We start from the raw sequence: 25,392 nt of genomic DNA, 5'->3' as shown, positions 1-25,392 counted from the left end.
GCAGGACAATAAGGTAAGGTTATACATTGCAATTGCATGTGTACACCACTTAGGGTGCTGTTGAAGCCAACCCAAAATACATTTAAGCAAATGGCAAAAGTATGTCACGTGGACAGACTGCATTGCTGACATCAACAAAAATAGGCATATATAAATTACACATGCACAGTAATGTGCAATCCTGTAACATCAACTGACATAGGTAAGCAAGCTATACATTTCCATCACATACACATGTACTGTCAAGCCAATCTGGAATAAACAACCACTGTTATATGTTACGGACCCTGCTCAGAACAGAGGACAGTCCTATGAGCATGATTACATCAACGATAGGTCAGTGAATGCTCACATGTCAAAGGTACGATAGTGTGTTGGTATGGATTGGACTGTGGGCAGAGACGTACATACATCAGTTAATGTGTGCAACACTGCAACTATTATCGAAAGGTATGAACTTATTATTTTATTTATTTATTTACACTTGTTAACCGGGTAGTGTCCAACTGGGTTGAAATAAAATGTTTTCAGTGGAGACCCAGGGAGAAAAGCTCCACAACAAAAAGAACATTATTAAGGTACAAGCAGTAAACTTAGTTTAAGTAGTACATTGCTAACAATATGTAACTGAGCTTAACAAAAATATTATAGCAAAATATAATAACAGAATACAATATAAACATGCATGTTTCAGGCATACAGGAATACTATTTTTTTTATTTTTACAATATATATGAGGTACATAAGTCATGTAGCTTTACAAGGTGAGTCACTTCTGAAAGACCAAAATTGGGCATGTAGTTTTACAAGTTAGGTCATCTGAAGGAACAAAGATTAATAAAGATAAGACAGATAGTGGGATTGCCCTATGTGGGATGAGCACTATTTGGGCTAACATATGTGAGATGAGTGGGGAAAGAATAGGAAGAATATTAGTTGGGAGCAATACAGGGGCATAGCCAGTTATCATTTAAATAGTCTTTCAGGGTAGTTTTAAATGTGGACAGGTTGGGGTTTTTAGTTATCTGTTGAGCTGTAGGACAGCAGTACAGTGGTATGTTCTGTGGGGTTAATCTAGTTTGTTGTGTAAGGTAAGATTTAACCCTGTATATAGCGCTTAGTTTAGAGTGGATTATTTTGATGGTCAGATAGATGTGTTTATCAAATGTTAGAGAATCCTCTATGGTTACCCCTAGCAGCTTGGTCTGATTGGTGGGTTTGATTTTTATACCATTGCTAGATAGTATGGAGAGGGATTGGGGTACTGGGTTTGGAAGATTTATTAGGGAAAATTATGAGCTTGGTCTTATTTGGATTTAGGATGAGTTGGTGGCTGGTGAGATACTAAACGTAACATAGACCAAACATGGTATACTTTACTTTTACTGAATAAATTATCATTACCACAGTATATACATGATTGTTAAACTGGCATTCTATGCAGTCAGAAAAGAATGTCTGCCCATATGTATATCATACCTTTGTATGACCAAACATGCCATCAGCATTGCCAAAACATGCCACACAACATGACATCATGCCAGTGAGACCCAGCAAGATAACATGACAACTTTTATCCAAAACACATGGGCAATGATATGTCCTTCTGTTGCACATACATGATATGGCAATACACAAATCTTAACCATACCTCTATGGTAGTGCCTAACTATGGACAACATGTGTTGCCTGTGAGTTTCTCATAATAGAACACATGTTTATAGGGTAATTGTTGCAGCAGTAGCTGCATGCTAACTGCTACAATGCATGGGCATCTGAATGTGGAAGGAAACAGTAGTAATGTGCCAATGTGTGTCATGTACATGTGATACATAATTAAATGTCACACGACAATATCTATATTGTATGTGTCCACATGTACCACATAAGTATAGCAACTAAATGGCATGCATGCAGACGAGTGCATCTATAGTCCAATCAATTATATGTCAAACAGTATAATGGCAGCATTACACAACTGGAGCACACAGGCACCACATATGGACCTGAGGGACTGCCATTATGGAGAAGAACATTACAAGTGATCTCTTGTGCTATGTCTCTGAATGAGTCATGCATAGCCTGCTCCATATCCTCAAAAAAAATCCCCAACATGTCAATCATTTGTGTTCAAAACACATCAGTCACCACTTCACATATCCACTCCTTATAATCATCTCCTGTTGTTCCTGATGTTGTTTCCTCTAAGGTGCAACAGAGATGTTGGCACATGCTGGTCCAGCTTCCTCTCCATCACATCATTCTCATGGTCATCATCATCTGAGGACTCCAGCAGTGACCTGGCATGCACTAGTCAGCTACATCTGATTGGTGATTGTCCATGGGTCTCATGCTCTGTTAAGATGAATCAGAACACAGAACAGAAATTACATATGCATATCTAATGCTACCTGTCTGCATAACATACCCACTGAGACAGAATGAACAGGCAAAAAATAGTCTCTATAAAACATTAAAATATATTATGATCATTATCCTCCGTACCACCATGTGAAGTGTATGTCAGTAATCAAAGCAATAACAATTAAAAGTAAATGTCTATCAAGCCACACATTCTGATGAAGATGATAGCTGACATTAATGTGAAACTGATGTGTACATCAGCAATCTAAGATACATTAAGTAATGTCCCATCCACATGAGTCTGCATATAAAAATATGAGACAAAAGGTGTTCAAGATGAAATGGTGCAAACATTAGGAAGTAGCACAATTATAATCAACATATTTGCTGCTAGTGAATGTTGCCTCATGCACACAACACCTTCTCTATGTCACATTTTCTATACTTATGGACATGTCTAATAATAGAAAATGTCAGGGACACTGTATCCATCATACAATGTGAGTAGCTTAGTCAAGGCAATGCAATGGCATATATGACACAGCTTACCAATAGAAATCATGACATGACCTGAACAGTTGTTTATTAGCCAGCATTAAGTATGGCAAGCATATGCAAAACAAGCACACATAACATATCCTGACATTTGAATAGAAGCATGTCCTGACACACTGCTTCATGCAACATTCGCATAACTGAAATCTGACAAAAGAAAATCTTGTAAATGACAACATAACGTTAGTAATGGAACCTGCACTGTTTAATAATGATGTGTGCCGCAGTAAACTGTCCAGCTGAGTATCTGACAGGATATCAGTACTTTCATTATTTTCCCTTACATATGTTCCCTGAGCAGTTATATCTATGTGTGAATATAAATTGTAGTCTGTGCACGTAATGAGTCATATGAACAGCCACCAATTAACATTGTTAACATCGCGACACACTGATATGACAATAACATGGAAAATGTGCAAGCTATATAACAAACAGCTGTTCTAGGCAGCATGGCCATTGGCTGACCCCTCATAAGTATAAGTAATACAGCACACCAAATAATAACACAGATAGGATACAAGTATGTTTTATCCAAACTATCAAAGGTGTTGTAGGCTAATATGATACCCATGTTGAACTAAAGTGCATGTCACACAGTCTGCCAATGACAGTGTGAACACTGACACAGCAGAAACCCATTCAGTATGTTAATAGGCAGGCTATCAGTAACAGATTGGTCACTAGGAACCATATCCACATACAAGTGTACCAACGCACATTATAAATAGCAGACAAGGCACTACAGGCATGTAGGTAAAACATTAATCTTAAACTCTGTGCAACAGTTATACATATTAACTGTCATTTGATTGTAGTCTACATTTTAAAAGATATCTTCAGAAAACATGTCTTGCTTTTAAATGATATTTAAAATATTTGCATTCCAATCAGACTTGTAAGCAGAGGTATAGTGTTTTTATTGCACATTCCTTACTGATGCATGATGGATATTCCGGCATTATAAGTAAATTACAGGTAATGTAAAAGATATGGGCTTGTAACAAGGTTCAGATGCATTTTATTTAACCAACTAGACAAAATAAGTACCTCTCTCCATCTGGTGCTCTTCTAGCTGTGCATCTGTTCAATGCATTGGGCATGATTACAGGTCCTGTCCTTGTCACCTGCAAAAAGAAAAGATCAACTATGAATGATGTAGCCCTCAAATAACAAGGATATGCATTGCTCAGACTAGGTTCTAAAAACCTTTCTTTTGAAGAACATCAGATAATCATGATGCACATTTTGCAGTGTTACACACACAATCCTTTACATCTCTGAACAGAGATGAGGACCTGAAATTCAAACCTATAACTCTAGGCTCCGTGCATACTCCAACTCTCACACCTACCTGCCTAGTTATTCCATCTCGCCTGAGGGTGTGTTGTTCTGAATGCAGCAAAAAATTCTCTGGGTTATGATTTCGCAGGGATAAGTTGCTAATATGCATCACGGCTTAGGATTTACAAAAAGAAGAATGTGCTGACATTTAGGTGAATAATTTGCAAGAATTAATTCATATCAGCACAGTGGTCACAACCAGTAACAGCAAGTGAAAAGCTTCATCTTTCAGACAGTGGGACACTGTCATGAATCACATATCTTCTGTTAACAGGGATATAAAAGGTGCTGTACATCAGGGACACAAAAAGGTATGTGGGAGGACTATATGTAAAGATAGTCATTGGCAAAATGCACATCACAAATCAAATGCCTACATCATTGTATCTCTCTGTTCTGCATTTCATCTGTATGTCTGACCAACTGACTTGGTTGTTGAAGTGAATTTAATAATGAATGACAAAATTACACTTGATAGCACTTTTGCAAATCATAGCATATTCTGCAAAAAGCTATTTGGCAGAAATATAACACTCTGTTCCAAGATTTACACATAACCCTGTACTTAAAAAGATGCTATTCCTAGAACATTATGGATTATGAAGATATTAATAGAAATTTGGCAAATAAATGTGTTATTCGTAAGTATGCACAAAATAACCATTAATGTCAATACGTAGGTATGTGGAGCAGAATATTCAACACTGTATGAAAGACACAAAGACAAAAAAATAATGATATATTCAACCCACAGCACACCAACATACATGCATGCCAGCCTGTTTCTTTCCAAGCTAGATAACCAGCCAGCACATGTTTCTTCTTAACAAGCAGTTAATGCATGTGTGTATTCATATTCCTGCGCATAATGGATAAATACAGACGCATCCAACATGTAATTGCTATTGGTCACCATAATCTACATAAATAACAACTATCAACACATATTACAAATGAAAACGTATGTGTAGGCAGTTGGACAGGAATTCCATTTGGCTGAAACAATCAGGACTGTAATAAGAATGTTCATTTTATTAAGAAGAACAGAGTAAAGAAGTTATTTATGAGTTACTGTTCACACAAATGCAAGTAGTCTAGGTGATACTTTTATATCATTATGGATAACTATGAAATGCATAGTCGTCAGCATCCTAGACACTATAGGCATCAGTGATACATGACTATATTGGATCTTTGAAATGATATTGGATATTGTTATATGTTAGAAGTTCCACTGAGTGACCTCCAAAACATCTTGTATCAGAGGTACATGGGAAATATGCAAATGATCCGTATGAACATCAGGTGTTCCAGCTAATTGTCAATTCTGAATGCCCATGACTTGTTTCATCATTTTAATAGACAATTTCAGACCAATAAAGCCAAACCCCACTAGCTGTGAATATGCATGTTTCAGCCTTGTTATGACCTCATCAGCACAAGAAGAGTGTTTGACTGAGCAAACTGAATCAAACACTCTGCTTGTGCTGTGCTGATGAGGTCATAACAAGGCCAAAATATGTATATTCACAGCTAGTGGTGTTTGGCTTTATTGGCCTGAAATTGTCCATTAAAACAATGAAACAAGTCATGGGCATTCAGAATCACCAATTAGCTAAAACACCTGATGTTCATAAGGATCATTTGCATATATCCCATGTGCCTCTGATACAAGAGGTTTGGGAGGTCACTCAGCGGAACTTCTAGCTTTGCTGGAGTTTTCATTTTGTTTTTACGGATTGTATTTTCAGTGACCTTCTCACTCATTGTTTTAGTTTGTTGTTTGGGATATTTTTGCAGTGACCCTAATGATAATGGACATCAGTTGGGTATAACAGCCCTGTGTTTCTAATGCTTAGTCAAACATTTTGCTTGTGCTGTGCTGCCGAGGTCATAAGGCCGAAATATGTATATCCACTACGAATGGGGTTTGGCTTTATTGGTCTGAAATTGTCCATTAAAATGATGAAACAAGTCATGGCCATTCAGAATCACCAGTTAGCTGAAACACCTGATGTTCATAAGGATCATTTACCTATATTTCATGTGCCTCTGATACAAGAGGTTTTGGAGGTCACTCAGTGGAACTTCTAGCTTTGCTGAAGTTTTCATTTTGTTTTTACTGATTGGTTTTTCAGTGACCTTCTCACTCATTGTTTTAGTTTGTTGTTTGGGGTATTTTTGCAGTGACCCTAATGATAATGGACATCAGCTGAGTATAACAGCCCTGTGTTTCTAAGCTTAGTCAAACACTCTGCTTGTGCTGTGCTGATGAGGTCATAACATGGCCGAAATATGTATATCCACAGCTATTGGGGTTTGGCTTTATTGGCCTGAAACTGTCCATTAAAACGATGAAACAAGTCATGGGCATTCAGAATCACCAATTATCTGAAACACCTGAAGTTCATAAGGATCATCTGTATATATCCCATGTGCCTCTGATGCAAGAGGTTTGGGAGGTCACTCAGTGGAACTTCTAGCTTTGCTGTAGTTTTCATTTTGTTTTTATTGATTGTTTTTTCAGTGACCTTCTCACTCATTGTTTTAGTATATTGTTATACGTTGGAAAACAGAAGTACATCTGCAATGTTATTAACATTATTAAATAAATAAATAAAACCTAGAGAAATATTAAAAAAACACAGTGAATCAGTTAAGCATTTTATATGACCTCTGAGTGTTTTTGTTTTGTTGTAAAAGTGGATTTATTTAACCTGCTTGCTATTTTCTGGGCTGTTCATTGCTTTTAAACCTGCACCTCTACAGTGTCTTTTTTGGATTGGCTTGAATTGATGTAGTTTCTACATTCAGTGGCACTGGTTTCTGCTGTGTGGCTAGGGGAATATTAAATATACTTATATGGAGAACAGTCACCATGTCTTATTAATTATCCAGATGAGCTAATTGTCAGAAATGCTACTTAATGGTTATAAAAGGCATACATCTGATATACTTGGAACACAGTTATATCTTTAAATTCTGTAGGATTGCTTAGGCATAAATAGCATTATGGCACTTACTGTAGACATCCAACAGCTGTTGAAGTTCCTTGGTAACTCTCTGACAAAGCTCCTCTGTGCCCCTCTGATGCAAGTCATTGCAGCAGTGGTGAACATTGCACACCAGTCTGCTAGATCCCCCTTTGTTGTAGAGGATCCCTTGCAATCTAGTTCTAAATGCCAATCATTTTGAAGATCCATGGCCTGAGTCTCATGCAATGCTCCATTCCAGTATAGACAGACAGCATCTGAGTTGTCTCCTCCTCTGTCCATTTGGGCACTTGGACATGTCAAAGCATCTTTGAGGTAGCTATCAATAATGTCAATAGTCCAATGGAAAAAGAGCTCATATCTGATAATTTCTCACTAAGGTCTCATTGAGTTCACAGGGAACAATGATCTGATCTGTTTATGTATAAACATCAATATTTAAAAGTGGCGCTTATGTCATATTATCCAGATCATTGGAAGATAATGGACATGTGCTACACATGGTACCATTTAATAATATCTATTGAGTACTTGAGCAGAGTACCTTCCTGTTATGCAAAGTTATTGGTTTATGTGCCAAATCTCAAGACCTTATGTAGCAGTGAGGTTGGGGCTTGCCATAATGACTGAAGTGTTTACTTCACAGATGCAATGTGCAGGTTTTGAATATTTTCTTTGAGGGAAATTGGCTAGGCTGAAAATGACCCACAAGGGCATATAGCCTATAAGTTACCCATGACCTATGACTTATAAAGTGCACAAATGAGATTCCAAAACCAAGAATTTTAATAAACCTCATTAATTATGTATGGCACAAATGCTACTTAAAACATGTCTGCACATAGCTGCTCTTGCTTTTAGTTATACCTGAGTCACAGGTAGTTGCTAAGGTAATCTGGCACCTGCTAGCATTTCTGTTTTGGGGAATATTACCTCATTATACACTTCACATCCTCAAATGTATCTCTTTAGATTTATGCATTTATGGAAAATGTGTGCATCATGAAAAATATTTGGAGTGGTGTGTGATTTACCTGTATGCATACAGGTGTTGACATCTGCATCAAGGACATGCAGTAATATCCCATGTGCAGTTGTACAGATCGATATACATAGCAAAAGTGAACAATACATAAGGACTGATTTATGAATTATCCGTATATCTTGCAGGTGACTCCATACATTCTGTGGTGTATATACAGAAAACTATAGATTCTGGCATTATCAGTATGCCACTGTGTACTATGTATTCATTTTGCAGTTATGGATATTTAGCCATTGATAGTTTTTAAAACAAGTCTTGGAACTACTGGGTCAATATGAACAGGATCCTTACTATCTGTGGCCTGCTTATGGATCCTGAGGCATTTGGGATATTTCAGTATGTTGTTCAATTGATAATTTACAGATACTTTTTGCTGATATTGCTGGCATTCATTGCTCAGTAATGATTGTGTTGATCTGATGTCATCATTTATAACAAGTAATATGAAATACCTGTCTGTTTAGACTACAAGTGCATTACAGCTGCAGCCACCACACATTTCTGTTGTACACATATATTTGTGTAGTCTGTTGATGTGAAATGCATGCAGACTGTGATTATACTTCTCAACATCTTAATGCAAGAAATCTGGACAAAGCCTAACAAAATGGGGGTACAAAGGCCCCAAAATAGGGGCAGATTTTAAATATTGCTCATAAACTTAGAAAGTTGCTAGAGTCACAGGGTTTATGTTAACATACATTTTCTGAAGGTTTTACAGTCTGAAACTCAAATGTATGTCATTATTTAGTGACTTCAATCCTCAGATCATCCCACTGATTTGCCAGAAAATCACAAATTTTATGAGTAATAGACCAAAAACATGAGTCAGAAATCTGGACATTCTGCAAAAATCTGTACAGTTGATAGGTATGACTGTGGCTTTTATAGCATGATATTGCTGGATATGGACCTCCATGCCATGGTTTTCTACTGTAAGGGGTTTGAATCCCACAGCAAACTGTACAAATATCACAAGTTATGTTATTTTACAAGTGTTATGTATGCAGGCATTGTTGTATGTTTTCATATGTCACATTACTCTTTGCCAAAGTAAGATTTCATAGAACTTTGCATTGTACAGGAATGCAGTCGTTGCAATGGCATAAGCTGTCCACAATATCATCTCCATAAGTGGGCCCCCACATGAATCTGAACATGTGCATATTACTGTCTTTCAGATGACAAACAGAATTAAGGGCAACAACTTCTCACCACAGGAGAATGAGATTATAATAGATGATCTGTGACAACATGGACAAAAACTCTTTGGATGGGCAAGGAATACAGTATGGAGGAATGAAGTCTGGGCCGATCTCACCAACATAATTAATGCAGTGGTTGATCACAATAAATCCTGTGAAGCCTGTCACCATTGCTGCTCTGACATGATCCTCTGTGCAGTCAACAGGTTATGATAGTAAGAGAGATTGAGAGATGCCACTGGTGGTGGCCCACCATTAATACCCCCAATGAGATCACACTATTTTTTGCATCCATGCAAACAATAAGTGGGGAGTGTTGCATACCCAGGGTGGGATAGAAGCAAGTGTTCCAGGCCATGCATATATATGGTACTTTGAATAACATAGATGACTACAGAGTAAATCAACACATATTAGTGTAGCATGCATGTTCATGTATTGTCATTTTTTTCAGGATTTGAACTGAGTTGTGTACAGAGATTCACACAGGGTGATGACAATCAATATAAGTGTAATGACATCTAGCCATATGTGTAATGCTGCCTGCATTAATGTTCATAGGGCTATCTGCTTCTGTACAATACCAGGAAATAGTGGGTGAGTGTCTCCATGCAATTTTACTGTGACCATGACTGGTTATTGCCTCAGCCTCATATCATGGCATTGCTGTTTACTGTCATACTGATATTTCTTTAACATTGTACACTACAGGTACACCCACTAGGGGCATAAGCTGTGCAGGAGAAAGTACTGTTTTTCTACACAGGGGCAACAGGTGCACCATACGTCAAGTGAGTATCGACAGCCCCCATGATTGTGTCATATATGCCATCATGCTACTATTCCAGTGCCTGTATACATGACTGTGTTGTCTTTCTCTTTACTTTTCCACATCAGGATCTACAATACAACACACAAACTCTCAACATCGAGAGTCTGTCAATGATATGCTATTACCTATCTTTCATATATGTCATTGCTGCTGTTCCTGTTGTTGTCCTCCATTAATACTGAGTCCTTCTACCAATACCACTCAACCTTTTACAGCAGTCTGGACAAAGCCATAAATAATGGGAGGACAAAGACCAAAAAATAGGGACACTTTTTAACTATTGCTTTTACAAACTTAGAAAGTTGAGAGAATAACAAGTTTTGTATTAGCATGACTTTTCTGAAGGATATTAAGTCTGGAAATCAAATGCCTGCCATTATTTTTTTTACTTCAGTCCTCCGTGATTTGGCAGTCATTTGGCAGAAAACTGCAAATTTAAGAGAAACAGATCAAAAATATGAATAAAAAATCTGGGCATTCTACGGAAATCTGGACAGTTGAGCGCTATGCTTCTACCCATTAATAGTACAAACTACGTCATCATCAAGTGCACAAGCAAGTTGTATGTCTATGTAATAACTACTGTACGCTTTAACACTAATGGTCCATGCTGGCAATAATGTGATTAAGAATGCTGACTTTGTTTCCCTACAACAGTTGCAGTTCATCCCTCTCTTCCATTGCCATCTTCCCACAAGGACTTGTCAGATGTGTGTTACGATTGTATTCCTCACATATGTCATGTATGTTGTATATGTATCATAATTGTCAACTCCCTGTTATGTAGATTCCATGACCCATATATAGACAAGACATAATGGTATGTCATTATTATCTGTAACATTGCAGTGAGATATATGTGTCATATGTCTTTAATGATATATAACATGTGATTTAAGTATGCTGTCCTAATCCATGTTATCTGTCTCTTCTTTTAGCACATCATCTGCCTTTATCCTCCATTAGTCTGTCCACTGATCCCAATGTGGGATCTGATGGGTTTCAGTATGGTAGTATGGCCCCTGCACACAGAACACTGACATGGTGAGACAGTCTAGCCCAGATGGTGAAAGTCATGTGAATGTGGCTGTAGCCTTGGATATGTAGAAAAACTTGTCCAGTGATTCTGACAATAAGGCAACATTGGATGGTGGAAGAATGTCAGGAGTGATTTGTGACAGATGAGTACCAGTAAGAGTGAAAGGAAAGGTCTACAAAAGGGTAGTGAGACCAGCTATGTTATATGGGTTGGAGACAGTGGCATTGAAAAAAATGCAGGAGTCAGAGCTGAATGTGGCAGAGTTAAATATGTTAAGATTTGCACTGGGTGTGACTAGGATGGACAGGATTAGGAATCAGTATATTAGAGGGTCAGCTCAGGTTGGACAGTTTGGAGACAAAGCAAGAGAGGCGACATTGCGTTGGTTTGGACATGTGCTGAGGAGGGATGCTGGGTATATTGGGAAAAGGATGCTAAGGATGGAACTGCCAGGTAAGAGGAAAAGAGGAAGGCCTAAGATAAGGTTTATGGATGTGGTTAGAGAGGACATGCAGGTGGTTGGTGTGACAGATCAAGATGCAGAGGACAGGAAGAAATGGAAACAGGTGATCTGCTGTGGCGACCCCTAACCGGGAAAACCCCAAAGAAGAAGAAGAAGGATGGTGGACAGAATGAGGCCTGTAAACAACAGACCTATGTTGAGACTGCTGCTGATGTTGACAGTTCCCCATAACACATTGATACTGCCCATTGCAGTAGACATAGGTATGCAGCTGGTGTGTATAGATACATGTCTCTGAGAGTGCCTGCCTACTCCTACAGACAAATGAATGTTCCCAGTGACGTCATGCATCTGACATCCATGCATCCATCCATGCCAAAGATCATATTGCACCCCAGCTGGGCATGCTGCATGAAAGACAGGAACACAGACATGGTGAGGTAATGGCATCATTGGTTGCACAGAATGAAAGTATATCTGTGGCATGGTCAGTAGAATCCCTGGCCTCTATGGCACTATGGTAGTTCTGTAGTACAAGCAGGGTTTTGCGTGCCCTGATTGCACTTAGCTGATTGCCACATGGGAGAGGAAGGCCACCTCTCAGCAGAATAAACCTTGCCATTGGGCATCAATGTCTATTCTCCAAACTGCACACACTTCTGCTACTGGCCCATCTGAGGAGGGTCCGGCAGTCATAACCAGACAGTCAAGTCACAGTCATGCTCCTTCACCTCCACATGCTGGCATCACCCCATCAGTCTTCTCTGTGGAGCAACCCTGGCCAAGTGTTTCCATACATGGTAGGAGCAGACCAGACTGCTCTGTGAACTATCAATATGGGCACCCTTGACTGTGTTAGAGTAGCACTGATAGCTGATCCACTCTGTCCAGTAGTGTCTCACCCCAGAGTGATGATGATTGCTGTGCAGAACACTAACAGTGTCATGTGTATGTGTTTGTTGACAAGTCTTGATGCCAATGGAGTTCACCAGTTTTAGCTAACTCTATTTATTACATTACTTTATGCATAATTTCCAGTGATATATTTTGCTTGTAATATTAACAGTTATGCATTCTGTCCTGAGTTGTTTACCTGTCTGCATCTTTTTCTAGTGGACAGATAAGAGTGTGTTGCATTGATGGGTATCTCTTATTGTCTGCCATACACAGATTCACCAATATGAGTCGAAATGCATACCTGTGTCAGATGTGCCATGAGCTGATGATCCTTGTTGTGATAGATTTGTGTATATTCATACTGTTATATGTTAAGATTATGTTGGTATGTCTGATGCTCAGTGTATACATCTACAGGGTAATTGCCATTAGATGCTATCTGTGCTTCTGCAGTAGGGAAACACCTGAACATCAATGCTTAATCTACGTTCTTCTGTATGTGTGGTTTGTCATGACTCAAAGTTGTATGTCAGATGCTGCCATGTTGCTTGTGCCTGGGCTTGTGGTCACACCCTCTGTCACTCATACCTGTGTCTTTTGCCCCTATGTCCTCCTGCGTATCCTCTGATACATGTGGGATAAAATCTTCAGACATCTGACTGAGAGTCTTGGGATTGTTCACCCACACCTACAGCTGGAAGATCGCCATATGCTGTCGTTAGCATGTTGTGTAGCATGGCACACACATTTATTATCTGTGCTACCTTCTCAGGTGTGTTTTGCAGTGCATCCCAAGATGTGTCAAGACAGTTGAACCTAGCTTTCAGTACACCAAACACATGCTCAATAGTGTTTCATGTTGTTGCATGCACTCTATTGTAGGCCTCCTCTGCAAGGTTTGATGCTTCTCTGTATTGGGCATTAGCCATGGCTCATGTGGAAAACCACAGTCACCTGTTGTGGGGAGTAAACACACATGTTGTCAGTATGGATAGTGATGAGAGGGATGTCCTTAGCTCACATCCTAGCTAGCTGTGTTCCTGCACTTACCCAGTAGCAGTTCCTCAGGTATTTCACCTTGCTGGAATGCAGCCCTCAGACCACTTTCCCCTCCATATGGTAGCAGCATGGACTTTTCCAGGGTGTGTTGCCATGATGTTTGTTATGCTGCTATCTGCTGTACAAACGAATTGGAAGTTCATGGATGGCCATCCCTTTCTGTTAATGTATCGGCCTGCATCTGGGTGAACTAGGGTCTTGGTGGGGATGTGGGTGCAATCATTTGCACCAAATGCATGTGGGAAGTTTTCAGTGTTATAGATCTGGTGCATTACAGTTCTCCAATCCATGAGGGTATAGTGTATGGAAAGTATCTGTAGTCATCCAACTTGCTGTACATTGCTCCCAGAAATGTTGACAGGATACGACTGTCAGTTGTCTTTGATACTCCTATAGCATCCCCCATGGGTTTTTGGAATGTTCCATATGCAAGTACACCCAGGCTGAAGCAAACTTTGGTTTCAAGAGGAATGAGACCGCCTCACAATGTCTGCATAGACATGTGTAGGGCACACATGTTGCAGACAGCCTGCTCCAGCTGTCTGTCTAGGTAGTACCTGTCAATTATTTGTTGATCTGACAGTTGGTTTAGTTGCAGCCTTGCTATCACACTAGCTGGTTGCCTGCTAGGACACATAGTCACATCCTCATCCATGGCTTGTAGTACTGCAGCCTGTTGCAGTTCATTCAGTGCAAGTTGCATTTTTATTTTTAATTTTTTTTGTTGGTATTACTACAGATTCCATTGTATTCTTTAATAATAGCTTTCATACTTTGTGATGTTGTATAGCATACTCCAAGGATTTCAGAAACAGAGGTGGCATTGCAGTTTGTCACATTAAAGTTGTGTTGGGCATGCATGATGTGTTTTGGAATCTGATGGGCATGCGCAAAATCTGTATTTATCTTATGCTGAATAGTTGAGTACTCGCATTGCTTTCAGCAGATCTTCTGAGATTGTGTCCACAGCTGGCGCACTGAAGTCTTCTTTCAGAATGTTGTGTTGTGTTGTCCCCAACTAGCCTTTGGAATCAGGCACAATGAATAAGCACATTCTACCTTTCCCTCTCCCCTATTTTAAAACAGCCCATTTATGGAACAGCTTTTAATATGAAAACACTGTATTACAATAGTTTCAGTGTGCATATACACAAACATTTTATATGTATATTTTATCTTAAACAAAACAAATGGCAACATCAAAATACTGGTTCAAAATAATGGGAAGCACAGATGCCCAAAGCTAGGGACACATTTTAAATATTGCCTTTATGAACATAGAAAGTTACTAAAATAACATATTTTGCTTTAGCATGCATTTTCTAAAGTATACAAAGTCTTAAATTCAAGTATCTATCACTATTGAATTCAGTCCTCAATTATTTGCCTGAAAATCACAACTTTTTATGAGAAACAGACCAAAAACAAGAGGCAAAAATCTGGCCAGTTAAGAGATGTGCTACCCACTCTTAATTACTTGCTTACGTCTTGTCCGCTGACTGGGTCACATCATCTGAGATCAGAATCAGCCTATCAATAAACTAGTGGCTGTCTCTATTAGATGCTTTGTAGGACTCTTACTCCATCTGTGGTCTTTGAACTTCTTCTTTATCCCTTTCTCCTTTTCCACTTTCAATTTATCTCCTTCCCACCCAAACTCCACCTCATTGCTTTTACATGGACACCATAAAGCAAAACAGTATCTCATTGGTGAAGTATCTCTCATTTCTACTGGCCAGCTTGTTTGTGACTTAGCAATGTCTCCAACAAGGCATCTCAACATTTCAGATTGTCTTCAAACCTCATAACCTTTGACAGTGTACTATTCACTTATTAAATATCGGCTGCATATTCCTCTCTAAGCATGCCATCTGTACATACCATGCTCTATAACTCTTCCTACATTTGTAACCTATCATTACTTCTTTGATTTTTTATTTATTTTTGTAACATTCCTGACCTTTGAACCTTGACAGTGGATGAAATGCAGCTTTTTGAATGAATCCATTACCCCATTCAAATAAAACAATCAATAAACAAAAACTGTTATAGCTTGCCCATGAAAATAATGAACATGATTAGTGAAAGGACCAACTCTTGGCAGAGTCAGCATATATATTTAACAAAGTGACTTAATGCCAAAAATGCAGACAGAGCTGAAAGATTGTTCCTACAGGTTCTGCATGGTTCCCACACCACTACTCTTTTAGGACTTTAATCTGTTTTATTTCAGTTTGTTAACAGAGGTAGAGCACTGACCATTAATGACCAATTTCAGTCGCAGCCCAGGAAAAACATTACATTTAGTAATTACAGATACATATTGCAAATGCTACAGTTATATATAATTAAAGATATTATACAAGCTTGTGCATATATCTTAAGTTAAAGCAATAATATATACAATTTTCACAGAGGGTAACAGAAACTGGTCAATAGGCATATCAGACATTCATTGCATTCTTACATATCATTCCGCAGATAGGAAAACTACTTTCAATAGAGGATGTTAGTGATGGCCAAGTGTACTTATGATGCAGACATTAAATTACAAAATATTATCTCAGATTATCAGTATGACAGGAGAGCTAAGAAAGAAATAGTTAAAGTAAAGAGTTATAGTGTAGTTATGAACAAGTAAAAGCGTATGGTGCAATTAGGCTGCATGGTTTGAGATATTATACTGGCATTTTGACATTTTTTGGAGTTGTCTTTTATGTCAGACGATAAGCCTATACCTAAGGTAAGTTTAGATTCCCATATTTGGGACCAAGTACTGAAAAGCAATGTTTTTTTGTACCAGAGATGCATTTGTGGGGCCTCTAATGTGGGTACAGATTGGATGCATGTGCTATTTAAAGAAGGTTGTGTTTAAGTTGGGACTGTAACATCCCCTTTCCTATTGCTAGTCAAGTAAGTATAAGAAGAAGGGGGAGATTGTACTTGTCCAGAAAAGTAATTGGTTAATTTTCTTTCTTGTATTGTCTAAACATAGGGAGAAGCTTGGAAAAGGAGCTAGCCAAACTCCCAGATATTTAAATGAGGTAGTGTGCTTGATATTGGTATAGGTGTAGTCAGTAATTTGCAGTGCTGAGCTTCTCTTGCTAAGCTTTTGTTTGGTCCCAAAGATCATAGTTTTCGATTTGGTTGAGCTGACTGTTAGCTTATTGTTAATGATCGAGTTGATCAGACATAAGAAGTTTGTCTGTAATTGTTCTTGTAAGGCTGTGAGGGCTATATTTGAATGGTATATTACATTGTCATCAATAAAGAGTAAGAGTGGAAGGTTAGGGAGATCCAGTGGTAGTTCACTGATATAAATGGAGAATAGGAGTGGATCAGATATAGATCCCTGTGTGACACCTTGTGTTATATTAGCTGGGGGAAGAGAAAGGAAAGAGTTTTCACATGAAAGTGTTCATCTGATAAATAGTTCTGGAGCCAAGTTATAGTATCAGGATTAATGGCTATACTAATAGGTAGTATTAAAGTAAGATGTGATCTGTCAGCTCAAATACCTTTGTTAGGTCAATGAAGATGACACCTGTGCAATGTCCTTTATCTATCCATAGATAGATATCATCAGTTAGGGTCCATGTAGCTACTGAGGTGCTTCTGCCAGACTAAAATCCATGTTGTTTGCTGGAGATGAGGTTATAGTCTGTAATATATTGTGTTACTTGGGTGTGGATTATTTTGTGAGGATTTTAGCAAGAAAAGAAAGGATAGAGATTGATGGCAGTGTGTGAGTTTAGTGGCATTTGGGTTGTTTTGGTTTTACAGCACATTGCATGATTTGTAGTCATAACCATTCTACAATTCCACAAAAGTATATAGTCTCCTGTCCTTTTGGCAAAGAGGGATGAAACTCTGATGACTCATGTTTAATAAGTGCCACAGGTATGTAAGAGGTCATGCAGGGAGATGATGAACTTTAGTGGCTGACATCAAATCACTCATCCTAAAGGGGAGAGAAGCTGCTAGGCATGTAAAATTGAAGATGCCTAGCAGTGGCTGGATGCATTACCTGTCTGTAATGGCTGGATTGACTTGTACTGTCATTCCAGAGCTGTCCTTCAGAGTGCTGTGGAAAGGATGAAATATGTGTATGCCCATGTATGCCTCCTTCTCCTCCTCTCAATCAGGCAGCAATCGTAAGTTGCCAAGATACCTAAGACAGACATAGGTTGGATGGACATGGTACCTGAACCTGGCCTGCATCCTACCATCTGACCAAGTGGCCTTCATGAGAGGGTAAATTAACAGACTGATTAGATTTCCCATGTAAAAAACGAATAGGCTAGTCTAGGGGGGCTGGTTTTCACCTTTGAGAGAAGGAATGGTCAGGCTGATGTAGGAAAAAATCATCAGGCAGATATTGGGGAGGTACAGAGGGGGAAAAATGTATATTGGATTAGCAAAGCCCCACAATGTCTCACAAAACTGTGCAAGGCTGAAAATGTGGTCCAGTGTTCTATAGCCTGCTCAGAACCTGAATTTTCTTCCTGATTCTGAAGTGTGACTGTCAGCCATAAACTCATCAATAACACTCCAGCATGGATTATCCAAGGAGTCTGTGGAATTTTATCATCTGTAGTTGAACTACCTCACATATTTCCATTTTCTAAAGATGGAGACTTCCCACTCTAGTTTGCAGGTCCAACTGTACTGTCCATGTCAAATTCAACAATGAAGAGGAACATTAGTAATGTTAATAGAACTCGGTTCAGACTTTTTATGTCCAGACAGATTTGACTGACTCCCCCAGCCTTACCATTGCAGAGGACATTAACAGCTGTACTGAGTTCAGCTATAGAAGAACTCCAACCCGCCAGGGAATTTTAGCACTTCCTTCTAATAAAAGGTATGTCCTCATAATTAAGGAGCTTCTTTGGTGTTGAACCCCAACCCAATAGAGGGTTCAAGAATGCGCTTCCAGATCAGTTTACATGACAACTTGAATAAAGAACTTAAAATGTTTTCTCCAGCTTTCAAAAATATCCCCAGTATGTTTCAAAACTTCCACACCCTAGATTATCATAGCTTGAGTAAAGTCACAATTTCCCATGCTCGAGCTCTAAATGGTTTGCCAGAATACTTTGATTAAAGATTCTGTTAAAAGTTTAGCATTCTAACAAACCTTGACATTTTCCAGCTATAAAAGACAAAAAAGAAATAGTATTCATTCATACATTTCCTGATACCTGCTTTATCCTACTAAAGGCTGAGAGGAAATAAGAAGGCTTCCTTAATGATTTTTGATCATGTCACAAAAATGGTGATCATAAAAACCTCAGAAACATTAGAATGTGAACCACATTTTAATAAAAACATCACACACAAGCATCCCCCACACCCTCCTGCCACACACACACACACACACACACACACACACGTGTTGTGTGTGCATGAGTGTGTGTGTTAACTCAGAGATCATGTTGTCTTAAGGAAAAGGGAAATTCCCAAGGGAGCGCAATTACAATCTTTAGTGCAGCATTCCCAGACCTGCATACTAATAATCAACAATAAGAGCTAACATTAGTTTAGTGATGTTAGGCTTTGCACCCAAAACAGAGCATATCTTAACAAGCAGCAGGTATAAACAGAGAATCAATTTTGGATGAGGTGCCAGTTCAGACAAACACACACATATAGAGAAACAGACACACAGATGCACATGCATGCACACACACACACACGTGCACACACACACGCACACACACACACACACACACACACACACACACACACACACACACACACACACACACACACACATACGCACACATATTTATGAGCAAATTAGAATCAGTAGGTAGTTATATGCAGCGCCTAGAAACGGACAATGAGCATTTGCTTATAGACACATATGCATGCACACACACACACACACACACACACACACACACACACACACACACACACACACACACACACACACACACACCTACAACTTTCAAGAAAAACAAACTGATAAAAGGAAGAAAAACTAATTATCGAATATTTTAAGTAGACTATGTAACAAAGTAGTAGTCTGTAGCTTTGGTTTACATATGATGTTTAATACCTATTGGTTGCTGATAGCCTAAATATAGTAAAACTGCACTTATTACCAGAAATGGTCTCAGTAATAAAAGATAAAATTAGCAAGATTAGTAGAGAGTAGTTTATAATTTATATCAAGACATGAGGCTGATAAATCTAAAAGGAAAATACTTTTTTCTGCTATGCTTTTAATGATTACTTGCATGTTAATGCAGCATTCATCATATTGTTTAAATAAATGAGCCATGAGCTGAATTCAGAAAGCTTTGCTGCATCACGGTAATTGAATATGTCTGACAAATGGCCACACATAAGGTATGTGCAATTCAGAAAACCGAGCAACACTACATAGCCAGACAAAATAACAAGGTCAGAAATGTCATATGCTAATAACTACATAATGAAGTGCCACATATGCTAATGAGACAAGAAGACATAGTGGAGTGATTCAGAAGCCTTTAAATGCCAGGCAGTGATGCTGCATTGGCTTTAGGTTTGTACACAGTTATATGGTCATGTTCAGACAAAGAAAAGTAGTGTACCATGTTAGGGCTTGGCACGGCTATTGTAAATGTGTATCTGCAAGAGGCTGTCCCAGCAGCCATTCTGGCTGATCGTGCATAATGTTGCTCATGGAAGTGTTGTGGCATTTGACCACACTTAGCATTTCATGCCCTCCATGACACCAGCATAGTACAACAGCATCATGTGTTCAGGTACACCATGCAGGAAATTGTGGACATTTGTTGGCCTCATCTACAGCCGCACAGGAGTCAGGGAATACCTATCCCAGTGGATACTAAAGTATGTGTTGCTTTATGTATATTAGCTAAAGGGAACCTTTCAGTGATACTAGGGTCATGAGGGATGTAGCTCTGGCATTTGCATTGAAAATACTCCATCATTTCCTTAATCCCATGTGGGAGAACTAGCCATTAGCCCTGATACTCTACCTTGGTTCCAGGCAGTTTTCACAAATGACAGATATGGCACACCTCTGTCTTTATCAATGGTTTTCAAGGGGTTACTTCTCATAGGACCATCTTTTGGATGGTACTGGATATGCCCAAGAACCTTGGTTCATAACACCCATCAGAAATCCATGCAATCAAACTGACCAGGAATAAAGTCATGCACTATCACAAACAAAAAAATATCATGGAGTGTGTGTTTGCTGAAGTCATGCCTTTGTTATCTGGATACATCTGGTGGTGCCCTGCAGTATTACCCAGCCATGTGTGCAAAATTACTGACCATGTATGCTATATTACATAATATGATACCTAGGTAGCAGTTACAGCAGTGTGACTTATTTGAGGGACCTCATCTACCAACACCACAGGCAGCAGCAGCAACTGAAATAAATGAAGAGTTAGAGGAGCAGCCAGCAAAAGGGGATGACCATGCCAGATGCGATGGAGGTGTATGCAGTATGTCACAGCACTAGCAAAAAGGAATTGCATTGCACATAGCTTTAAAACCCAACTATTCAAAAGCTAAGCAGATGCATACGGCAAAAATAATGCATAAAAAACACCAGATTGTACTTACCCATGCAATGATGGATATGTTGGTCATGCTGGGCATCAGATATTGGCAACCCAAGTAACAATTTATAAAGGCAGGGTGCCATTTTTATCATTTGCACAGATGGGGAAGGGAGTACAGGAGTAGGTGTCTTTCACAAAGACATGGGTGAATCCTGAAGTATAGCAAAACAAAAAGTGCATTTGTGTATATTGTGTGTACTTACTTGGGAAGGGGAGCTTATGTGTCAAAGGCCAGGATCAATGGACACTGTAGTATGCTGTGGAGTGTGTGTGAGTGTATGCAGGAACATAGCTTCAGTACATGGGGTAGTTCTGTAAGTTGTCCTGTGGGTCAGGTCCAGGGCCAGTAGGGCAAATGGTTGAGGTGAGCACATGCACATCAGCAGGAAAATATACAATGAAATTAAGCAACTTCATTTATTTTAACTCTTTCAGTGGTTCAATGTACTCCTAAAATGGTCTTGAGTGTATCAATATACTAGGTGAAGTGTTTGCCTCCCATGGGGATTGCATAATGTTTTATACTGATTAGTATCCACTTTCCATATGTGCTTCATATCACTGATTTGTGTCTTTTAAGCACTGCTTTGGAGAATATGACTACGAAAAGTCTTTGATTCCATTCCCTTCAAGCTTATTTTTTTTTTTGTGATCACTCTGATAGTGTGGCACATTTCCCTGATGTATGTATTTTATGACACCATTTTAATCTGATTGCTTCAGTGGCTCCCCTTGATAATGTACTGCTATGTATAATATCAATATGTAAGGCATGGCTTCAATTTCAATGATGTTTATCTTTTTCACCCACCTCCATTATGCTCATCCTTATTTCCTTATGTAGTATTGTAGCATCTGCTTGCTAACATTTTTCTTTTCTGTCTTATACCATTTACAACCTTTAATATTGTCAAAAAATACACTAGCACACCACATGTATGCCTGAAAGGGCTTATAGGTTCAAAGTTTCATAGGAGATTACTAGGCTAATGGTCCTTACAAGCCTAGCCAAGTTTACCAAGATTTTAGCCAATTTTCTGTCCCTAGAGGAAAGATATTAAGGGTAAGCAAGTGGGGGTTTGACAATTTTTATAGACTGCCTCTAGAATCTGGAGTTTTCCTATGTCATTGCTAATCAGGTCCATAATTATTCTTTCCATAGCCTTTGCATATGAGGCTAATCAGACTTAATGGTCAGTAGTTTTCTGGGTCTGTTGATGGTTCCTCCTTGTGCAGAGGGATGACTGTTGCTGTCCTCCACTCTAATGGGACAAAGCTTGTCTGGAGACTGTGGTTAAATAGAGATCCAAGTGATTTTGTTAGGTCATGTTTCAAGCTATTTGATAGGCACCCAGGAATTCCACCAGGGCCCATTGATGCTGTGTTTCTAGCTGTAGAGAGTGCAGTAATCCCCTATTCTTTTGTGATTACAGGTAAAGGAGTGGTATGGTTATTTCATGGAGTGTGACCAGAAGTGATGAGGAGGTGAAATTTGAGTTGAATTCATTGGCTAGTAGGTTTACTATTTTTTTTTTTCTGGCTGAGTATAGGTAGTACCGTCTACACCCAACTCAGAACATTGTTGAATGTTTCCCTTAAGATTTTGGACACAACTAAAACATGCTTTGTGGTTATCCTTTGCTTGGGAGGCTATTTTAGTCTCTTATTTAGCTTTTGAAAACTTGACTAGTTCCCTGATTTACCTGTTTTGACTAATGAGGATTTTTTTCTCAGTATTGCACCCTCCCAGTTACTTCTTCACAGGAATTTCTTCCTTCTGTTGTATAATCTATTTATGCTAAGAGTCCACCATGTTGACTTGTTTTTTCTGGCTAGACATGGGTTTAGTTTGGACAAGTACTGCCATTTCTATGCAGTTGTTTAAGTGGTTGTACAGGGCATTTATGTATAGTTCTGCACAGACCTCCTCCTTCTCAGGGTTAGGGGGAGCTTTAAAATTACCTGTTATCACTTAATAGAAGGTAATTTCCCTTGCAAATATTCTTTAGGGTTTTAGTGTTTGATGGGGGTTCTGCAATTACATTTATTTCAAAGGTGACTGATTCATGATGCAGTCTTACCAATGAGGATCTGGGACCCCACCCCATGTTTGTGAGTACTATGTCAAGGGCATTTGAGCCCCTAGAGGGAGAGCAAACCAACTGTTCCGGAACATTTGCATTGATAAATTTCAGGAATCTCTGTGCCTGCATGTTAGTGGTCATGTATATTTCCCAGTTTATGGAGGGCTGGTTAAAATCTCCCATGAGTAGTATGTTGGGCTGAATGGTAAGTGATTAACTTCAGGTATGTGGAGTGGTTTTCATGGTTCATGGCTGGAGAGCTGTAGCTAGCAATGGTATGGTGGTGGATTTTGCCTATGGTCAGTTGGACATGGTGTAGCTCAAGTGAGTCATCCAGCTTGACCAATCTGGAGGTGTGATTGTTTTTATATAAATGAAAACAGCTCCTCCTTTTGTTTTTTTGTTTTTTTTACTTTTCACGGGGTGCTCTGAATGTGTGAGAGGCATTGTAGTCTTGCACGTTTGGGAGTGTTTTCTGCAGCCTTGAAGCATGCTCTGTAACTGCACAGACCTCAGAATTCTCCAGGGTGAGGACAGCTTCCAGGGAGTGCAGTTTCTTATTAAGCCTCCTAGCACTGAGCAGTAGTGCCCTCAGCTTGGCATTAGAAGAATTGGTTATACTGGTAGATCTGTCAGTTTGATACTGCCTAAAAAAGGCACTCTGGGGTGGCTAATGTCTTGCCCAGTATTCAAAAGCCTAGCAGTGAAAGATGCAGATCATTTCTGGCAATGGTCTGTTGATCATATCATCCCAGGCTGACAAATACTCGATCCATTTGGAATGACACCAGTAGCTAAGGCACTTATTGAACTCAATTATTTTTGCTTGTATTGTGGTATCAATCGTGATGAAGGTAAAATGCTGCTCAATTTGAGGCTCATACTCACTCGTGACATGTATTCAGATAGGTGCATCATGTCTCTCTTCATGTACTCCAGGGATGTTCATCTCAGGTCATCCACATCCACATGGACCATGACTGAGTCATAATGGTACTTGTGGTTGAGTGACCCGACTGCCTGCATGATCTGGTGAATCTTGGCCCCTGACAGGCAACTGACTGTAACCCTTTCTTTATCCAGGCTGGTGAGGGAGACGTTTGTGTGTCTCACTATGGAATCTCCTATAACAAAGATGTTTGAATGTGTGGTGTTTTGCCTTAGGACTTTGCTCGTGCAGACATTGTGATGTGTATTTTTATGTGTACTGGTTGGTGTTGACTTGGTCTTGTTTGCATGTTGTTTCTAAGGGCAACGTATGGGAGGTCTCTGAGGTTTGGTAAGTTACTTGTGAGTATATCCACATATATGGATTTATGTGTTGAGACCTTATTTAATGAGGGAAAATGATGTGCATGTGCTGAATACCTGTTTGTCATTTGATTTGTCAATATGGGAGAGCCGTGTCTCAATTTTCACAGTGTAACTACATGTCTCACATGCTGCATTTGTTTGTTTCAGGATTAAGTGGTTGTCAGTATACATTAGATAATTGCTACTTTGCCTCAGGATGCATATGCCCACCAGGGTGGCCACAGAGGTAGCAGGAAAGTGCCTATCCATGGTTTCAGTTTTTTTTACTGAGGGTTTAACCAGGAAGAAGAGTTAATAGATTTAACTGGACCAGGACAATAGCACACTGACGAATAATGGGTGCTATACTCTATGTGAACTGCAGCTATTCAACAAGGTCATGCTGCTCTGTGCACAATTCAAATGCTCTTAAAACAGCAAGGGGAGTGGGAAAGGTGGCAGAGATGGTTATTCTGAGGGAAATTTTAACTTGAATGTGTTTGTGCTTATATAGGGCACTGATAACCACTACTGTACAGACAGCAGACTAGCACAAATACTAGGCTTACTGTATATAGAATCAGAAAAATAAGTTTTACAACATCAAGACCTACAGACCAATCA

General features: G+C 39.2%; 1 long non-coding RNA gene across 1 annotated transcript in view; it reads right to left on the bottom strand.

Moving 5' to 3' along the window:
- Nucleotides 1–961: 961 nt before the first annotated feature.
- The window catches only part of LOC122796032, a 59,268-nt gene continuing 34,837 nt past the window's right edge, over nt 962–25,392 (bottom strand). Inside the window, exons 2-3 of the long non-coding RNA XR_006363900.1 lie at nt 3,970–4,046; nt 962–2,355 (exon numbers count right to left, since the gene is read on the bottom strand). This is a non-coding gene — a long non-coding RNA (uncharacterized LOC122796032). The remainder of the gene's footprint in view (nt 2,356–3,969; nt 4,047–25,392) is intronic.

Source organism: Protopterus annectens, chromosome 2.part2 (assembly GCF_019279795.1).
Source record: "Protopterus annectens isolate FY-2018-M chromosome 2.part2, PAN1.0, whole genome shotgun sequence".
Taxonomy (NCBI): domain Eukaryota; kingdom Metazoa; phylum Chordata; order Ceratodontiformes; family Protopteridae; genus Protopterus; species Protopterus annectens.
Note: the sequence above shows the minus strand (reverse complement) of the source record. Positions and strands in the feature narration are given on the sequence as shown.